Below are 13,035 nucleotides of genomic sequence, written 5' to 3'. Positions count from 1 at the left end.
TAAAGAATAAGTATGCAATATTTTGATGAAATCAGCCCAATCGTTTTATGAGGAGATGCAGAATATGTATACATAGCAGCAATGACTTTTATTTATATTAAAATAAAAAGCTGTGTCCATTTAGACGAGTTGTTATCCTATGCTGTCACAGATGAACTAACGAAAGCTGTAGCAAAAAGTTTTATGCATATTGGCAGAGTGCTTGAGAAATTTAAAAAAATATTTGCAGTTCACTTTAAATATAAATATAAAATGCATTAACATTTTGTTTTCCTACAATGTTTATTTTCTACAATTTATCCATAACGTTCAAGAATTCTCAAATCAAAAATAAGTTTAAAAGAAATAAGGATCCACTATCAAAAAGAAATAAGACATGGCATAGATTCGATACAAGAAAAGTACGGAACTCATAAAATAAGAATTTTGCAAAACATAAAAACCGACGAGTAAAATAAATATGATGGACTGAAGTATAAAATGAATAAATGTATACAGAAAGTGTTTGAGATATTAATAATATTGTATAATTCTGACATAAAAGAAAATAAACCGATCTTGAAAATGATAAACATTAATTCTATAAACGTTGAAATTCGGGTTTGCGTTTCCGTGGTAACGTAATGCCAAATATAAAATTAAATTAACTCAGAACTCAGCTCATGAACTTTTGCTACAATCCAGCATTAAAAATGAAATAAAATCCGAATTTTACGATCTCACAACTACATAATGTTTAGGAACACTCAAATTAAACTTAATCATTAAAAGCGGATAGAAACAAATGGGGAGAATGCAAAGAATATTGCTGAATTGAAGAAATGAAATAACTTGTTGCTTTCCATGTACGCATTCAGAACTCGGACATTTTTATGAAAATTTCAGAGTTCTAAATGCAAGCTCACAAAATAAATGTATTCGCACTCATGAAAAAACATCAAGCGATAAACATAAGTTTGCTAGGTCCCAAAAGAGCGTTACGTACTTTTTTAATAATTCTTATCTAATGAGATTAATTTCAAATTGATCATTTTAAACTATTACTCTCAAATAAATTTTAAGAATAGAAACACATAAATAAAAGAGCCCGAAAATATTTATCGAAAATTCAATTCAATTAATAATAGGAATGAATTTCGCCGCAAATATATAAACTTATGATTTCCTATATAGTTCCGAAATCTTCAAAATTCATAAAAAAATGATCCGACATTGCATGTGCTAACATTAATGCTTATCAAGGTTATAAAAATAATTTTCATCGTGACAAATATGTTTTATAAAATCGGACAAAAGTGTCTGAAATACAGATTAAGCAGAAACCATGAAAAATTATTTTGTACTTTTTACATTTTAAAATCAGAGAAATGTATTTGAAGCAATTAAATAATGAAAAATAGTATCTGTCATTTTAGATAATTTCTTTTTTATTCATTACAAATGTTCATTCAAAAATATTTGGAATGGAATGAAATATATTATTTACAATTTTTCTTACAAAAAAAATTTTTACTTTTACTAAGTCTTTATTACTAAAAAAACTAAACAATACAGATACAAGTCGATTTCTTTTCTCAATTCCTCTCTCCCACCCAATTCATAGGGCGGCATTGGCCATGGTAGTGAGGTTTCGGCTTTCGAACCGGAGGGTTTTAGATTCGTGACCCGATTCCACCGAAGAACCGCCGTGTGAGCAGGTGCGCGTTAAGTTCGTCGGGAACAAACATTCTCCCGCTGGTGTGGTGTGGAAATTTGGAGAGGTGATGCCAGCTCAGGTGTATTTTTGTCATCTGACCGTGGTTCAAAATGACGAGGTCCCTCCCAAAACCGCCCAAGTGTTGCTTTAATATAACTAAAGCTAACCAATTTATAATTTGTACGAATTTTTTATGCATATCTTTGAAAGTTTGCGGTTGTTTTAGTTGATTCAGTTAAATATTGAGAAATTAAACAATGAATTCTTTTTTAAAAATTAAACGCCACCGCAAAAAAAAACAAAAAAACCTGTATTTATTTGAATACAAATGGCTTTAATGCGTCCAAAGAGAAGCATTTTTCAGTGAATAAGAACCCCTTATAGGTTTATATAGATGAATAAAAAAGAATAAAAATTTGTTGCGCGAGTTGTGACCAATGAAAAAGTTTACTATTTCGTTTAAAAGTTCAATAATGGAGACACGCTTTGAACATGTACTGAAATGTAAGCGTTTTCCATCGCTAAAAGCGAAGCCGGTCTCAGACTCCACATACAGATGACAGGAACAAAAATACTGACTGGCGAGCACGAGATTCAGATAACACAATTGGAAGGCAACGACGAAATTGTGTTTCTGCAATCTGAATTGGAAATTCTGTTCTTTAGGAGATTCCTCCTCCCCCCGCTCCTCCTCCCGCACCTCGAAATGTGAAGGGCGCCAGCAATGAAGTGACGACACGCGGGCGATTCTTTTTGATGTAAATATGAAAGTTCAACATAAATTTGCTTTTGGAAACATAAAACAGTAGAAGAAAAAAAGAAAAAAAAAAGAAATGGGCAATTGCGAATCTTCATGCAAAAAGCATTTCTTTGTCACGTGCACTCTAAAGAATAAATAATAATTCAAATCGCGGAAGCAACTTTTTGGATGTTCTGTTGGATTTATAAAATGGATCTCCAAAACAAGGTTACAAATGTTTTCACGTGAAAGAGTGTAAAATGAAGACAAGCAGACATTCAAGATTTGCTGGGACAACCCGCCGATGAATTTGGGATGTTGTCTCTGATTGAAAAAGGTTTCAGGTTTGTCCTGAAGTGTACCTATATTTCTTGGATTTTTTCAATAATAATACACTCATAATAAAAGAAGAATGAATTAAATACAGTACATTTCCGAGTGTCAGATTCACGACTATCTGGTATAGTTTTCTTTTATCCTCATTAAATGAGGAAGACAAGGCGTTGCATTGGCACCGCTGCCAAGACATTAAAACGAACTGAAATACAGAAGCAGTCATCTATTAAGGACATTTTCAAAAACTAAAAACTAAGTTTTAATTCATATCTTAGGGTTACGTTTTCATATCTGTGTAATCATTTATCAGTGGAAAATGAAATCAGTTCGAGTCCATTTTTTTAAGAATCAGCCCTACGATTTACGTTAATGTTTCGTTTATGTTTCCTGCATGTAAATTGGGCCTTACAGAATTTATATTACAGGGTGCGGCAAAAAATCTCGCACCCTGTAGATATTTTTACTAGATCAATAGCAATCTCGCACCCCTGTACTAGATGCAAGACTTTGAAAAAAGTTATTGCATCACAGAATGGAAGTTAACAAATTTCTTTTTAAATTGAGTTCATATCTTTCTGTTTACCATTTCAATTATAAGATATTTTATAAGATATATTTCAATTTACGTATTGTTTTTTTTTTTCGCTTTTTTACCATGTCAAGTAAAATATTTGTTATTTGAGAGTTGTTTAAGCCAGGAAAACGACAATATGAAATCGTTCGTTTGCTTACTCTGACTCGTCAAACGGTGTCAGATGCAATCTGTCATTTCAAAGAGCTTGGTAATGATAATTGTCTTTCAGGATGTGAACGAAAACGTAAGGTGTGAACTTTCAATAAACGTACGGCCATCAAAAAACGAGTTCAATAAAATCCGAGGGTTTCCTTGAGAAAGATCGCTTGTGAAATGGTAATAAGTGACCGATCAATGCGACGAATGGCAAAAACAGAGCTTGGACTGCTGCCTTTTAAGTTCCAAAAAGTTCAGCTTCTCACTGAAGAAAACAAACTCGTGCGGCTCCAAACATGCTGAAAACTTTTCAGACGGGCCGCAAGTCTGCCCTGGGAGAGATTCCTTTTCACTAATAAGAAGATAAAACTGACAAAATTATGGAACAGTTGAATAATCTGGTCAATTTTGATTACAGAAAATGAAATTACTTTATTTTAAAAGTCACTACTTCAAGAATATTTCACTACACGTGACTAATAGGCCTGGGAACTGCACATAAAAATTTAGACATCACATTTTCTTTTAGCAGCCTCTTATTAAATAACTTGAAATATAATTCATTACTACATTTAGATTACTTTCTCTAATTAAAACTGTGCAGCTATATCTGATAATTAAGAAATTAGCTATTGGAAGGCTATCAGAGCGGAAACTTTGTATAAGTCTTCAACGTATTCAAAACAATACTGACATTTTTATTTCTCTTATTTTTTATTAAAAAGAGTTCCAATCATCATATATAAAGCAATTAGTTGACACAAAAAAGATCGAATATTTCAAATTTGTAACATTTGGGTTACGAAAAAAAAAATCAATGTACAAATATTTTTTGATTCTGCGGAGCGAGTGTAAGTTTGAAAGAGTAGTTGTTCGAAATTTTTTTTCTCGATATCTAAATTGATTTAATCACTTAATTATGGAAGCAACGTGTGTAATATTTGAGTTAACGCGCCTGCAATAGTGATTATGCTAATTAAAATGAGAAATTAAAAGGGTTAAAGATATCTACTAGAAACAACACGCCCCTCCCCAATCATTTATTGATAACAGCGGCGAATATTCTTGAGTCAATACGGATACTTTTGAGTTCTTTCCGAGAGCCTATTTCTTTGTTGGTGTGTTGTGGAAGTTTGGAGAGGGGGAGGGGAGAGCCAGCTCAGGTGTCACCCTCATCATCTGATTTCTGTTCAAAATTATGAGGTCCTTCCCAAAATAGCTCTAGTGTTGCTTTAAAAACGGGACGTTAGTATGGCTAAACTAAACTAAACCTTGAGCATTTTTCATGTGGCAACAAAAGTGAGAAGTGTACACAATAGCCGTCATCAGATTTCTACGTTAGAAATATAACAGAATAAAAAGTTCAGGATTGTGCTTAAGTCTAAATATCTCGCATAATTTTCACAATGTATTTCAAACTTTGAAAACAATCCTAATGTTGGTCATCCCTTTCCTTCTTATTAAATGGCATCTGAGGAACACAAATGAATCTGCCTATTTGTTAGTCTCACCGTGACAAATGCAGGAATAGAATTGAAAACTAACTGAAGCAGCGTTCACACGAGGCCAACTATTGTGCGCAATGGAAGGAACTTCACGTGACCCTAATGGGACAATGGCAAATAGTTGTCTTATCGGGACCGCTATTTGCCATTGTCCCATTGCCTGATGCTCCTGAAGTAGGCGTGACCTTCCATTGCGCGCAATAGTTGCCCTCATGTGAAGACTGCCTAACACACGTCGAGGGCGCCATTGAGAACCTTTATCGTTAGTTTCTAAGGACTTATAAGGATTCATCGATTTATAGATCGCTAGGAAATTTGCAAACATGCGTTTATTTATTCTCATCTTTATTCATTTTAAAAATAGGTTGTTTGTGTTTGTTTTAAACTATTCCTTGCATTTAATAAACTGTAGATTATTTTTAATTTTTATCGTAAATGGCTAATAATGGGTAGCAGTCCATTACAATACATAGCTACAGTGTATCCTTGTAATTATTTAGAAAAATAATTATTGTTTTTTCCCCGCATGTACCAAAATTTTTCTTATAAAATATTCAGCAATCTTATGGAATTAAAGATCAAAACCATTCTTCCCTCATATTCAATAGACGTTATGATTTTTAAAAAGCTATGCTTGTTCTGAGAAATTTCAAGTTGGATTAGACGTGAAGTTCTTTCTTTCTTTCAGCTGAAAACAGCTCAAATTTGGCACTCAAAATCGTCAAGAGAGTATTGCGAATTGAAATACAAATTTTTTTGTTATGTTCTTATTGGAGCTTTAGTGGTTAGTAGCATGCTCATGAAAAGGACGCAGGGGGATAATCGGAAGATATTTATTCAACGTTTTCTAATCTACATATTTTGATTTTTTTAATAACTCTTGTACTATATTTATTGGATTTTTATTATTATGCGAAACCATTATCTTTTGATTATCACATCATTTAATGGTTGCATTTTGTATTTTTTGGCAAACTGATTATTTGGAACAATTAGACAATCTTTTTTCAAAGAGGAAATATATATGTTAGAGCAAAATTTAAGGCCAGCCTTCTGATTCATTGGCAACGGAGCAGATAATGCAGACAATACATGCAAAAATTTAATTACAAAAAATTAACTGCTCTTAAATTGAAAAAAAAATTAAAAGAAATTCTAATTAATAATATGAAACATCATAGAATCATTAATATTTTAAACTTGATACGCCTATCTTAATATCATTTTAAAAATTTACTCTTAATGACGAGGGTAATAACGCGGAAACTAAAATTTGTTTCATCTCATCAATAAAATCGTGCATAGGCGTTTTCCAAAATTAATTTCCCTAAATTATTTAATTTTTCGGTTTTCCGTTCTAAACATTAAGGTATGCGACTAGGCTGTAAAGATGTTTTTTCCGGAAAAACGTGTTTTTTTTTTTAATGATCTGAAAATCCAAATCCAAACTTCGCAGAATCTAAAATAGAGCTTATTTTTAATATATATAAGATAGAACTATAGACACAATAGTTTAAACAATGCACTACAAATAAAAATGAAATCGGAAACAATAGTATTTTTAACAGAAAGTGAGTGATTTATTTTATGTATTTTTGCCCTAAAATTCTCAAACTAATATTTGATATATTTATATTTAATCTCTACCTACTCAGCCGTAGTTTGCTAATTTTTGGTATTTCTGTTAAAAAAGCGTGAAAACTACATTCGTTTCCATCACATTTGGATGAATTAATTGACAAGTACAATATCTAAACGCGTTTTCTTAAGAATGAATATTTCACTGCGATTGATTCACGGAAAACATGATGTCTCAAAATCAATTCAACAAAATTTCATGAAATTTGATATGCATGTATCCAAATCCATTGAGAGTATGATAGATCGCGAATTTTAAGATAGCTTCATTTAAAAATGTTTTACAGACACTTTAAATTCAAAGCATAGACACATTTTGACAAAAAAAGTCATTAACAGCAGCGTTAAATGTGTATAAAATTTTTATTTATTACAATAATTTTGATCATGCGGTCTATTACATTTTATGTAGTTTGAACTATATATAAATGAAATAAAAATTAAATATTCCCATTATTTTTTTTAACTTACTCTGTTTTTCTTAACATTGAAAATTTTGCTGAATTTTCATTAAATAAGCAGGGTTTCTTTCAAACATTAAAGGCAATGAGTGTATTTTTTTTTCTCTTTTAACAGTGACTTTTCAAGACTGTTTTAGCTATTTGGTACTATAAAATAATTTCATGTATCACTTTCTTAAAATTCGTGTCCGAACGTAGTCAGATACCTTGATACAGTGAACAGGCCATCCGATAGACTATCACTCCTTCCCTAGTTACTTTGTTACCATTCGATTACAGCAACATTGCACCGAGCTTGAGAATTACAAGTCACGAATCCCACATTCCTGAAACGAGTAGCAAAATCTGCAATCAGTTGTGTAACTCTGATTTAATCTTCACAAATTTCTTAATAGTTATTAAGGAAAGGAATGAAAGAAACATAAATCTGCTTATTTTTATTATTATTTCAAAAGTTGTCTCGTGACCAAGAGAAATGCTTCTTACGCACACTGTGGAAACAAAAAGTAGCGTCTGAAGATCCTCACTCTGTCCACCCGTCGCAAAGAGGGCGAGCAAGAGAGCTTTGTTTTTCGGTCGCGTGCTACGTCCCCTGTCAACGACACGAGGGCACAATGAAAATCGATGGAGCACCGGAGGAATGAACGGCAGGAGAGGAAGAAAAACTCGGCCCGACTCGCTGGCAGAATGTCTCTCTCGAGTCTCGCAGGATGGAGTAAAGAATTGAGAGACAATGGAGCACTCCAGATGAGTTTTAAATAAAATGAAGGGCTCTAAACCACAACCGTTAGGGAACAACTAAAGGAGTTCGGTTTTCCATCTTTAAATGAAACTTCAAGGTTGGAATTTTGGAATTATGGATTCGTTGCTAGTTCCTTTCTAACCCTTCTATACGAAAAAGAAAGAGATTATAATCAATAGCCAAAAAATGTAAGGAAACTCGGTACCCAAAAGATTTTTTTCACTCATTTTCAACAACATTTTCAAATTTTGTGATATATAGATGCAAACTGTGCAGAAACATAAATTTCTAAAATCTTTTTCCATTTCAAGAGTTATGAATTTAAATATTTTAATTTTTTTAAAATATTAACCTTTTTCAAAAATGCTTCTTTTTGTACAATTTTCAATTTATATTCCCCAATTATTTTAAAGGGGCCTCATACTGTATTATACAAAACTAGGAATCTTATTTTTTATATCTATATTAGTCACTAAAACTGATCAAAATTTTGTGAAATTTTTTGGAAAATATGAGTTTTTTTCCCCTTTGAACATTTTCAGAAAAAATTCTAATCAAGATTTTTACAAATCCATCCCTAATTCTATCTATTAAGCATGCATTTAAGAGTGCACAGAAAGAATTTCATGCAATTGCAATAAAATATGATTGACTATTAACATTTTGTGGCAAACGGAATTTTGAAAAAAAAAAAGCAAACCGAAATAAACAGCTTTAAAGTTTTCAACAGTAAAAACATTGTAATAAAAACAGCTCATATTAAGCTGTTTTTTTCTCAGAGCAATAATGTACTATTTATAAATCTTAAGATATCCATTTTATTATTATATATTATTATCATATTTATCAATGACCATTATCATATATAAGGATTAGTAGAAAAAATTAGAAAATTTTCACTTTGTTTTTCAAAATATTTACTTTTACAAAATATTTTTTTTCGTCAAAATATTTACTAAATGCTCAGCCATTCTGCTTATCACATATCTATTCATACACAACAAAAATTCTAGATCATTTCATTGAAATTCAAATAAAAATAGTAATTTTGAACATGATTATAATAACTAGTGAGAAATTCAATCAAAAAGAAAAGCGAAAGCAGTAAAGCTATAAAAAAACAAAGATCGTTACAATACCAAACAACTGACCTGCTTTTTATTTCCTGGAAAAAAATGAAGCGGCTTGGCTACTTGCAGATGAAACATATTTGCTGTAAACACTGGAAGTGTGCATGGTACCTGATATCGAGTTAGACAAAATAATTCAATATTTCATTCAATACTTGTCCAATTGTTTTCAGATTAATAAATGAAAAGTTCAAGGATCATTTTTCACTTAATATTGGGAAAAATTGATATATTCGTCGATTTTCCGAAATTTTTAGGGTACCGAGTCCCCTTCAGTTCGAAATTTTGATGTTTGCACGATTTAGACTTTCCGAGTCAGAAAAAACAGTTATTGGATTTATGTCTCTTTGTGGACATGATAAATCGAAAACTGATGGATGAAGTTTTTCCCTATGGTTTTACGATCATAAATATCCAATTATCGCTTCCATTTGTTTGTATTGGTATGCCAGTCCAAAACCGCAGTAGGCTGAATAAATGAAATTTGAGGCATGATATTCCATCTTTTTCCCCAGACGATAAGCGAATCACATAAGCGCCCATTGTTAAGCACACCAGCCATACAAAATATGATTATGTAAGTACAGAGGAAGAATATTTCAGCCAATCGAAAGATATTGTTTTCCAAATAATAAAACAACAAATCAGAATTTTGAGTAAATAATCTAAATGAAAACATGAAACAATTTGAGAAATTCACAACATTTTGAGAAGAATGTATTAGTTTGTCCGTGTGGCTTCTTCATTGGATGGAGGTGAACTCACACGAAATGTTAAAGGGTCTTATTTGCAAAATACATATCCGCATTGAAAGAGTAAAATGCAGAATTTTTTTTAGCAAATGAATTAAAATGCAGTTAAAATATCGGACATATAGAACACTTTTTAGCATTATGTTTGTCAGTCTGAAACAAAAATAACTCAAAAATACTATGTGTTAGGCGGATGAAATTTTATATACGGTCTTTACACCAAATTTGTAAGTTTGTTTAAATGTTGAGCAAATTCTTTTCAGTGGAAGTCTGTCTGTCCAGCTGTTCGATTATAACTTAATATGATAACTGCAAAGCGAATAGAGAGAGTTAGATGAAATTCGGTGCATGGATTTAACATCTACAGTGTAGACACTTATGAAATTTTGAATCAAATCCAATAAAGGGGTAGCCGTGTGTCGGTCTGTACTTTCAGAAGCATTAAATGCGATGAATCAAAAATTCGGCCGAAATATATCAAATTTGCTATATGAATTTGTGACCACAACTGCAGTTCTATTTCATCTTTTTGTTGTGAAAAACGTGTCTAAAACATGAATTAGATTTGCGCATACTTTTTATCGCATTCTAGGGATTAATAGCTAAAAAAATTCTCCAAAGATGACTCGATAGATTCAGTAAAATTGCTAAATTCATGCCAAATCTCAGTATTTCAGAACTATTGGGATAGCACTTTTATTACAAAGTATTAAAGAGCGTATGCCAGAAAGTGTTGAGCTGATCACTCCGGGTGGTTTCTTTCCGCATACTTCGTATACGAAAAAGGAGAGAGAAAAGAAGAATGGCGTGTTAAATCATCTATATCTGCCGTCGACACATGTTAGGCAGCAAAAAAATTTGCATCTAAATGAGGTATCCTTGTATCGTGGCCAAATGGCAGAGTGGTTGCGTGAAAAGCAAGCATTCGACTGAAAGGATAAGTATTTTGGCGACGGTTTCCTTCCAAGATTTTCGTTCCTTGTTTGCAACGCCAAGAACTGCATGCCTTTTCCACGTGATTCGAAGTTTACTGCCATAAAAACAGAACCACGCGCACTTTTCCCCCTCTTATAAATAAATGGCGAGTCGTCTCGGATCGCGGCTTGTATTGGTAAGAACAAATAAAAATATCGGGATCAAGGTATGTGTGGTTTGTACAACTGGCAAGAAAACAAAACCATCAGCACACTCACCCAGTTTAAACGTCATTTAAGAGGATATACACAATATGGTTTCTGGTCGGCGGCGAGACGTCAGCAAAAGTGTTTAAACAATACCTTCGTTAAATACGATGCCATGAGGTATTAAAACAAACCGCTAGTCTTTCAAGAAACGGAAAGGCTCAGAAAGTAGCAATGAGATGATGAAAACTCTCGCTTTCTTGCATATATGCGTCTCTGCATCTTTGTATGAAAGGAAAACCAGCGTAGATTTTGGAACTTTCTTTTCTATTGACAAATCGGGTTCAAAACTTGGGACAGTGACACGTCATACTTTCCTCAGGAATCAGGAAGGCAAGAAACGAGGAGCTGCATCACAATATGAAAGTCGACTTTTTTAAAATGATTATTATTCTTTATCAATCCTTCCTAAACCAGAAAGCAAAAGTCAAAATAAAAAAAGTAGCTGTCGCAAATTTAATCATTTTTAATCCTTTACACTCGAACGACTCCTCTCAGGCATCCTTCAAGACGGTGCATCATTTTGATGTTTCATCCATTTTTTTAAAAATTTAGTGTTAAAAATACCTAGAGAGTGGTAAGACGATATAGGATATTTTCCCCATGAAATTCAACTTATCTAAATCCTTAGAAATCTAAAGTATGAAGGAAGAGTATAGGTGTGTGAATTAAACGGAAAAGACCTTACAAAGGCATCTTTTCTTTCTACAACAAAGACAATGTTTTGTAGCTAAAGCTTGCAGGAAGAATAAAAAGTGACCCAGATCATTTTGTCCTTCTCCACTGATTCCACAAACATTTAAGGTATCCGACCAGATTCGGAGAAGAATTTTTTTTTAAATGATACATAAACATTTTGTTACTGTACTAGATAGCTAAAACAGACTTGAAAAGTCACTATTAGAAGAAAAAAAATACACTCATTGCCTTTAATGTTTGAAAAAAACCCTGCTTATTTAATGAAAGTTTAGCAACGTTTTCCATGTTAGAAGAAACAGAGTAAGTTAAAAAATAATGGAAATATTTATTGCACCTGCATATAGCTGAATATACATAAAATGTAACAGACCACAAGATAAAAATTATTTTAAAAAATAAAAATTATATGAACATTTAAAGTTGCCATGAATGATTTTTTTTGTCAAAATGTGTCTTTGAACTTAAAGTGTTTGTAAAACAGGTCTAAATGAAGTTGTCTTAAAATCATTCACTTTCTGCTAAAAATACCACTGTTTCTGATTTCCTTTTCATTTGTTGCGTAGTATTGAAACTACTGTATCTATAATTCTATCTCACATTATTAAATGCGAAGTTTGTTTTAGAATCTGCGAAGTTTGGATGTTATTTTCAGATCATAAAAACAACTCAAATTTTTCTGGAAAAAACATCTTTACAACCTAATCAGATACCTTAACAACCGTTTAAGATATGAAAGGTATGAAGTAAGTAAATATCAAATACTTTGTTGATAACATATTTCAATGAATAATAATAAATTTAATGAAAAAAATTTAAAAAAAGACTTTTATGAGTCCAAGCATTTTTTTAAAATTCATATAAATTCTTTTCATCTTGAGGTTTACTGTCTCCAAAATTCCTTAATACTTTATGCCAAGGAAAGGCATCAACATTTTAATAAATGCTAATCAAAAGAATATTAAAATAATCTACAGAATGAATCACGAAAACTTAAGAAAATTTCTAAAGCAGAAACTGAATGAAATAGCAGTTACAATTTTACAAGCATAATGCAAATGAAGTTACCTAAAAGTGTTTTAAAATTATTGATAATATCAGAGTTTTTATGACTGAACGGAATCCTGATGGTATGGTCACAGTTTCAAGGCTAGAAGTTTCCGGATTTGAATTTGATTCCACTCAAGAAACACCATGCAAATAGGCAGGTGCAAGATAAATTCGCCTTGGTTCAGTCTCCTTCAGCCAACGTGGTCCGAGAGTTTGAAGAGGAAAGTAACGACGTAGGGACTGTCCTTACCGTACGACCATAGTTCAAAATTATGAGCAATTTCCCGCATTGTTTTAAAATAAGGCGTGGATATTATTTGTGTTTGTGTATACTCTTAAAGAAGTGGCGATTTTTCAAATGAGGTATATAACAGAATCT

At 32.1% G+C, this 13,035-nt stretch overlaps 1 protein-coding gene across 3 annotated transcripts in view; it reads right to left on the bottom strand.

Moving 5' to 3' along the window:
* Positions 1 to 13,035, bottom strand: part of LOC129976524 (phospholipid-transporting ATPase ABCA1-like) — a 184,432-nt gene that overhangs the window by 156,071 nt on the left and 15,326 nt on the right. The window contains exon 1 of one of the 3 annotated variants that reach the window (XM_056090139.1): positions 8,999 to 9,108. The exons of the other annotated variants lie outside the window; for them this stretch is intronic. The gene's annotated coding sequence lies outside the window, so the exon portion shown is untranslated. Of the gene's footprint in view, positions 1 to 8,998; positions 9,109 to 13,035 lie in introns of those variants that run through there. 3 annotated transcript variants of the gene reach the window in all.

Source organism: Argiope bruennichi, chromosome 7 (assembly GCF_947563725.1).
Source record: "Argiope bruennichi chromosome 7, qqArgBrue1.1, whole genome shotgun sequence".
Classification (NCBI taxonomy): Eukaryota; Metazoa; Arthropoda; class Arachnida; order Araneae; family Araneidae; genus Argiope; species Argiope bruennichi.
This window is presented reverse-complemented; position numbering and strand designations above follow the sequence as displayed.